The sequence below is a fragment of the Lepeophtheirus salmonis genome, chromosome 13 (assembly GCF_016086655.4).
Source record: "Lepeophtheirus salmonis chromosome 13, UVic_Lsal_1.4, whole genome shotgun sequence".
In the NCBI taxonomy this organism is placed as follows: domain Eukaryota; kingdom Metazoa; phylum Arthropoda; class Copepoda; order Siphonostomatoida; family Caligidae; genus Lepeophtheirus; species Lepeophtheirus salmonis.
In genome coordinates this window covers 47,342,471-47,350,912 of record NC_052143.2, presented here as the reverse complement: position 1 = coordinate 47,350,912, position 8,442 = coordinate 47,342,471, and the positions used below count along the sequence as shown (strand labels likewise).

Sequence of the window (8,442 nt, the reverse complement as noted above, 5' to 3'; positions counted from 1 at the left end):
GTACTCCCTTTCTAATCATATCATGTTAATTTTTTTAAAGCTGTATAAGTACTTTTTTATTCTTGAGGAGAGAACATTTAAGTGTTGAGTAGTTACGTGCAAGTGTGCTCATGAAAAATGGAGAGTAACACTGATGATTTTTCTTGGAGTTATCTTCTATATTATTAAAGCAAAATTGTCCGTTAATCGACACATCAACTTTTCACCCGCTAAAACCCTCAAAAACCGACATGTGTCATTTTTGAAGAAATCAAAACATGGGATTTAAAACAGACCATACATATAGTTTCATAACTAATTAACTAATCATAGTACATATAGGACTTTCAAGGACAAGATTTCCGTACTAACCTACAAATATATATATATATATATATATTAGTGCACCTACATAAACCTAATCTAAAAAAGACAAACATCAGTTTTAGTTCAAGGATAAAAACAAATTTTCATTTCTTTATCCTCATTCGAAGTATTGTGTATATTCTATTCCATATAATTACATAATGATTATTAATTAAACCATAATTATACTTTTTTTAAACAGTAAAGGAACATTATTAATTCCATTCTCGTTCACGACAAACTTGCTTACAGACTCAGGATGAGAACAGGGTGTTAATTAACTGGAATTAATGTCTAGATACAATAATTGTTTTTTTTTTGTCTGCTGTTGATATTTCGATAGATATATTTTGACTAAAGTCACAGATTACATCACATATTTGTGTCCAAGAGTTGATTTATTTTTTAAATATAATGTACTAATTTCCAAAAAGTGTTGAACAAATTTCAATAAACGGCTATTAAATAAAATAAAAAATTGAATATAGTTGAATAGGAAGTTCACTAGTCAGGAGTTAAATAATACTGACAACAGCTTAGGAAAAAAAAATTCCTTCATCAGATTACTCTTTCCAAAAAAATGGTCACGCTAAAAAATACACCAAATTTTCATCACAATTCTCTTTCCCGTAAATGTTTGAATGGGTGAACCAGTTTTTTGCCATCACTAAAATTATACATTAGAGTTTATACCCTTTAGGAATTAAAAAGTAATGATAACACCTTAAGAAAAAAAAAAAAAAACCAGCTATCTAAGAAATCTTACAATTAGCATTATTGCCTACATTTTCTCTCTTAAGGAATGCAAGTATAATTATAACAGCTTTAAACATGAATGAGTACTCAGACCTTGACCTATCAAAATTCAATAGCCTCGTATTGTGACCTTATATCCCTTTTGTACTAAATTTGATCAAAATCGATCGGTAAATTTTCGTGTAATCCTTTTGATTAACAAACAAACAGACAGAGGCATAAACATAACATTTGTTCAACTTCGTTATTCAGCTAATAATGATGTAAAACAAAAACACAGTTGCCCACAATCACAAAAACTTGAATTCTTAGAGCTTATAAGCCTACTACAAATATTATTTACCATTTGGAAGTATTATTCACGGCATGGCCCATAATTCATCAGTTTGTAAAATTACCTTGGAAAATATAAATGTAATATGCCTTTATGGTTACATGAAGACAATTATAGATCTTATTCATTTATTTTAATGGGAGTAGATTGCAATTTTTTATGTTTTTCAAATTCTGTAGGATTATTATACATGTACATAAATATATTATCTTTTATAATTACATGGATATATAGATATACAACTAGGATGTAACATAATTGAAAAACAAAAGTAAAGGACGTATACGTACTTTAAAAAATAAGATTTGCATGAAAATATTATAACTTTCAAATGGGACGCTGCATTGATGTAGAGTCCTATTCTTCTTGTTCAAGCAATTATTTCATTTTTATTTGCATAAAAATAGACCAGTGGTGATAAGCAAAGCCTATTAATATCCAGTTACAGTGAGTATATAAAAAATATATTTCTCAGTAAATGTACTTCATTTAAGATAAGTAATAACATTTTAAAAATAACGTAACAGTTCCTTGAAAAAATTAACAAAATTAAACAATCCCAAAATGTAAATAATATAGATATATAAATACGGTTATAGGATAATTGGCCGAACGTATATTTCCCCGAAGGACCATTTGACAGAAAAATGATTTTAATTTATTGCGTGAACGGACTTTTGGGCGCAAATATTTTGCTTAAGGACAATTTGCAGAACAAACATTTTGTGTAAGGACAATTTGCCGAATTTACATCTTTCCGAACTGACATTTTGCCGAAAGAACAATTTGGGAAATTTGATGAAAAAAACGATCTTTAATATATTGATGTATACGATTGTATATCTTAATTCATTATAAAATGATAGTATAACAAATAGATATTGTTTATATGCTGTAAAATATTTGTGCAGAAACACGGAAAATTAATCAGGGTGTTGTTTTGCAGAAAAATGTTTAATATTAATTTGATTAATTAATAGTCATTATATAAGGACAAAAAATGTGGTATGTCTCTTCACCGTTGAAGTACTTTAAAGTAAATTAAATAATAAGGAAAGACGACAATCAACCATTCTAATGAAATAAGTAAGCTGGAGGTACTTGGATTTTGTTTTTAATAATTGTCTTATTTGATATTTATCAAATATTATAAATATTGCAATTCTATATTTTCATTTAATCCAATTTACTATTTAGAATGAGAATCCGGCTTCAAATTTATTAATTTGTTACTAATATTATGTTTTTTTTTTTTGTCAGTGTTCAAATCCATCCATTGATTTACATATTTATTGAATAAATCTATATGAATATTTAATGAATAATGAAACTGCTCCTAATTTTTTTTCTGGAAAGTTTATGTATGTAATGATCTAATTTGGTTAATTGCTGTACATATGGCTGGGGAAAAATATATAGAAATGTCACTGCTCTTGCAAGATATTATGTTGGTTCGTTAATTCTTGAGTATTTTCCAATATGCATAATCCATAATGTTGAATGATAACGGAGAAGTGATTGACACTTCTTCTGTAGGAGTTGATGTCGTGTGTGTTTATTATTTAATTTATTTAAAGTACTTTAACGGTAAAGAGTATAACCACATAAAAATATTTTTGCTGAAAAGGAACGCTCATTAATTTACCTTTATCAAGTTTATAGTATACGAACAATACCTATTTATCAAACTATCATTTTCCATTGAATAAAAATATACAATCCTATATAGGTATCAATAAATTAAACATACTTTTTTGGCCAAATTTGGCCTTCGGTGAAATGTTATTTGGCAAAAAAAATTCGCCCAAAAGTCCCCTCACGTCATAAATATGTCATACAAAAAATAATTAACTAAAAACCGCTTGAGGTCAGCCTCACTTCCCTGACGAATGCATAGAGATATAAATTCCAAAGACAAGCCGATCTATAATGAAAACTATGCTTGAAAATGTTTATTTTTGGATTTGGGAGGAAAATGGTGTTGTGAACAGAGAGTCTCGTTTCGTGGAAGAGGTTTCCTTTGTTTAGTATCCAGGTGAGGGGAGATAGGTCTATCTTTTTGTTTAAAATACGATCGAGATAATAATATCCTAATTAGCCAATATATTTAACAGAGTAATGAGGCCACGTCCTTTGATATTGAATTAATTGTTGTCGATATCTCCACATGAAGGAAGAAACGACACAAGCCTAGCCTGCACCTTTTCTAAAGACTTTATCCGATAGTTTCTGGAGGGATTTTTGATCTCTGATCCTTACATTAAGATTGGAAGGACATAAAGTTGATAAAGTTTTCTTCATAACCGATGGGTTAAAAGTTTTAAAAATTATTTGAATGATTCCCAAGTTTCGATTGGCCTTCCTTATAATGTAGTTTATATGCTTCTGAAATAAAAATATTAAGTAGAACGTTTTCTTATGAACGGTCTTACATCATCATACTTAATATTATGGAGGCAACTCCTTTCTGAAACCTGCATATCATTACTATCTCAGTAAGAGGGACGTAGATCCATTGTTTTTCAACTATACAAATACAGTATTTAATAAGGAGAAAAGCTTGTATCCTATGATGCAATGTTTCAATAGAAGTTATACTAATATTTAACTAGGTTAATAAAAGTAGATATTTGTCCACATAGAATAATATCTACTCGTACATGCATATATATGCTTGTATACTTATATGATATGATTACCACATCGTTATATCTTATGATATGTATAGGAACAATCATACAAAGGGATTAAAACGAATTTTAAATAAAAAACGTTGATTTATAATTGTAAAAATGATTTTTTAGCATAATTTAAAAGCGGCCAGGTTATTGAATATTGAAAACTAAGTCTTTTATCTGGAGAAATATTGATTTTAGTTCGAAAGAGTTGACTGGATATAGAAAAGTTGTTCCATTTTCGGGCTATCGGTTCTAGTGGTTCCGATTCTTGCACCACTAGATCCGGAACTGACAAGATCGAATCTATATAATCGCAATATTTTACTTATCAGTCTCAGTTCTTGTGCTTATTTTGGTTTTTGTATTTTTTGGTAAATTATAAGCTTTTAATATTCTATCTACATAATTCTATGTAAATGAAAAATGTCGTTACCTATATTGTATCATCAAGGGTGATAATTTTGGTAAGAATAGAAAAGCGTGCGAAGAGAAATAAATAAATACGCATGACACCATTGATTAAATAATATACATTTTCTTCTATCAATCAAGAACGTTATCATTCCCGCCTTTATTATTCAATATTAATATAATATTAGATGCTGATAGTCGATAGAGAACTGAATAAAATGCCAAAAATAACGTCGCCTTCTGTCTGGATGACGATCAAGTTATCAGTAAAAAGTATAAAATATTTACTAATTTCGAAATGGAACTCTGAATTTTGTACTATCTAACAGTAAGTATTCAATTTTTTTTCAATCTAAACATAAAATATGATTCTATTTTAGCTAAACATATCAAGAATTATGATACACAACTCATTAAATGGCAAAAACAGCTGCTTAAATGGCCACAACAACGGGGGTAGTAGCTTTGGATGGTTCGCAACTAGTTTGTCTGAGACTAGTTTCTTCACTTAAAGACTTGGGTATGATCAATAGGTCTTCCAATATTACATAGTCAATAAATATTATTTTTTTATCACTTAAGGCTTAGCTACGGTTGATAGACTCCAAGAAATGGTGTTCAGAAAACTCATAAAAGGCAAAAACAACTGCTTAAATGGTCACAACAACGGGGGTAGTTGCATAGGGTGTAGCATTATAATTAGCAATTGTGTATATCCTTCATGATAATAGTATGTTGTTATATAAGCATAAATAACGGGGAAAAAATCTTTTTTGATGCTCTTAATAAGGAGTAATATCGCCGGACATTAATACATAATTAGCTTTTGCTCTAAATCTTTAAGATGGATTTATTTCTAACATTTTTTTTTATTAGTATATTTATTGTCTAATTTTATAATTTTGACATTTACTTTATTATTAATAATTAGTTAGATCTCATCAGTAGAGATATATCAATCCTGTGCACAACTGTATATAGCAACTTCCACATGAAGAAGAGGGGTGATGATCTTTTTGATTAAAATCCACGCCTTGCTTGTGTTTTGCAACCTAAAGTTATAACATATTTAACTGGATTCTGATGTCAGAACAAGAAAATATTATTTGGATCAATCTATTATTTCAATATTCTGTATATATAATTTATTGTTATTAGTTATATGATTCCAATTGTTTAATTTTGTATATTTAACATAAATGTATGATGGTATATTTTTTAGTGTGTAGACTATATTTAATTAAAGCCTTCTTTTTTAAACTTGGAACTTCAAATATATTTATAAAATACTCTACTTTGTCGTTTCATTAGTTATTATTCTGAGAATGTGGTTCATAATGAATTACAATTTCATGGAGTGTGATTGTAATAAAATCTACTGTAATGGATAAAAAACGGCAGAGTTAATTATACGTGGCATATCTTCATTAAACATTTTGCTAATAAATACTTTCGTTATACCCTCAAAAATCATAATAAAGCAGGCAAATGATAATCACATCAGTATTTTAAACAATGATACCATATGTCTTCCCCCCCCCCTCTTCTCCTTGCACGCGTTTTTCTCTACAATATTATCAACTTTACGTATCCTATAACCTTTCCTACAAAAAAAAAAAAAAAAAAAAAAAAAAGCCACAAATCATTTGGTAGTTAGCCAAATAAGTCAACCATATCAACTGCTATTTTTCTTTCAAGTACTGCAAAACTATTATTTTCATATTGGTTCTTCATAATTTTTAAAATGAATTCAGAATTACACATATAGAGGGTGCCAATTAAAGATTGTTGGGTCGGAAAAAGAAGTGTATTTCTTTGATAACAAAGCATGGAAAGGTGTTACATCAACCAGTAAATCCACCTTTATGCTTGATGACTTCCTTCATCCTCCTGGGCATGTCGGTAGCAAGATTCTCCAGGACTCTAGGATCCAAAGTTCCCCCAATACTTGTTTTAACTGTTTGATAAGCTTCTCCTTCGATGTGCCCTTTGACTTTTTCACTTATCCTTCATGATGCCCTAAAGATTTTCGATTGGATTCAAGTCTGAACTCTTACCAGACCATTGGTTTTTCTCCCAAAAGCTAGATGCTCAGAATACCACGTTTGAGTAGATTTTTGAGCATGACATGGAGTAATGTCTTACATGAAGATAACCTCACATGACAATGGAACAATTTTTCGAGTCAGAATGGTTCCCTTGGAGCTCGAACGAGTGATAACAAGCAGAACAAACTTCTCAAGAATTTTGGTCTCATAGTAGACCCTATCAATCTTCTTCTTCTTGCAGTCTAGTACATGAAGATCACTTCATCACCAGTACCAACAGATGTCTTTAATTATTTTCTCATAATATCTTAAGATAACCTCGTAACACTTAGGTGTCAGCCTAGCTGACAGTTTTTTATGGATTGGCGTCTATTCCAAAGACTAAATGAGATGACTTGCTTGGCAATTGGGGAGATTCAAGGGGGACTACCTAGAATTGGCTTCTCTTCTTGACTATTTCCTCGCTTGTGAGCTGCCCTACATCTCTAACCGGACCTTAAACTGACCCCAAGCTCAGTAGCAACAACTTGCTGAGTCGAGCCACCACGTAGTTTTGCTTCAGCAGTCACCCTGACCTCCGAATATGGCTATAGAAGAAGGTAAATATGGGAGTAAATTTTCCCTTTATTCAGCAGCAAGTAAAAATGACTCAGACAACTTTTCAAATATTTTTTTGACGAGAATAAAGTGTAAAACGTACTGCAGCAACCATTTCTTTCGATCCTTTTGGATCAACAATAGCAGTAAATAAGCAGTAAATGAAAAAGAGTCGGAAATTGGAACCCGACAATCCTTATTTGTCACCCTTTATATGTATATTCATAATATTAAAATCATACATAGTATTTTATTCGATATTCTATTATAATATTGCTTAGTAATATTTAATTAAGGGCGTAGCTATAGGACTATTTATACGAAACTTGTCTACTATATATGTGTAGACTGAAAGGAATCCTCAATTCTCCTTCTTCCTCCACCCTCCTCCTAGCCTCTCCTCACAGCCCCACTTTGAAAACTATTGTCGTAAGCAACCTTAGTTTTTGAGGCCCCTGCTGGAACTTGGGGAACTACGCACTCTAGTTGAATCCCTGTTTGTATCAAATATCATTTCCTGGGACGTAATTTTCTAGCGACACCCCTTGTTGTAAGTGCCTCATACCAAACGAGCCTGTGTAAAAAGAACCGAGACCGATAAAGCTTAAACCAAAACCGTGAAAGAACCGAGACCAGGACCGATATAACCGCTGAACCGGAAATGGTTATAATCTTGACTTTGTTTAATATGATCTCTTTCCTATAACGAAATTCATTGTAAATACAGATAACATGTTTCCAGTAATAAGGCTTGCTTTGTTACGTAAACTATACTAAATTTGCATTCTTCTTTGAATATTACATTTATTAAGTCTTACAGCTCTATTTTCTGAGTTGTTGCAAGAGCAAATAAAGATTGATTGCTTTCCGAATGCATAATTAATTTTCGAAGGATATCTTTTTTCACATGTCTTCATAGAAAATTGCTTACAAATATAACTACCGTATATAACCTCTTTGATGGTGTAGAGTTCTTTTAAAAAAATTTAAGGCTAAGTATAATTGGTCCTAACTTTTTTGATGCCCTATATCCATTTCTTTTTCTTTAAGATTCGATGGGAACTTGAATGATCTTAATATATTTTCCGTTTTTTATAACCAGAATGACCTGTTTGACATCCCAGGGCATTACAACAATTTAGCATTTTTCACAATTATTAAATTTTTTTTGTTGAATTAATTTTGAGAGTGAAGTAGCTCTTAAAATGTTATATTAACTTATCTATTCATTGGTGTAAATATAGAAATAATAATAGAAAAGAAGAAGGGATTG

General features: G+C 30.5%; 1 long non-coding RNA gene across 1 annotated transcript; it reads left to right on the top strand.

Annotated features, from left to right (window-relative positions):
* The first annotated feature begins 4,755 nt into the window (after positions 1–4,755).
* On the top strand, positions 4,756–5,367 carry LOC139907059 (uncharacterized). Its single transcript, XR_011783373.1, has 2 exons — positions 4,756–5,044; positions 5,107–5,367. It is a non-coding gene; the product is annotated as an uncharacterized lncRNA (long non-coding RNA).
* Positions 5,368–8,442: the final 3,075 nt, after the last annotated feature.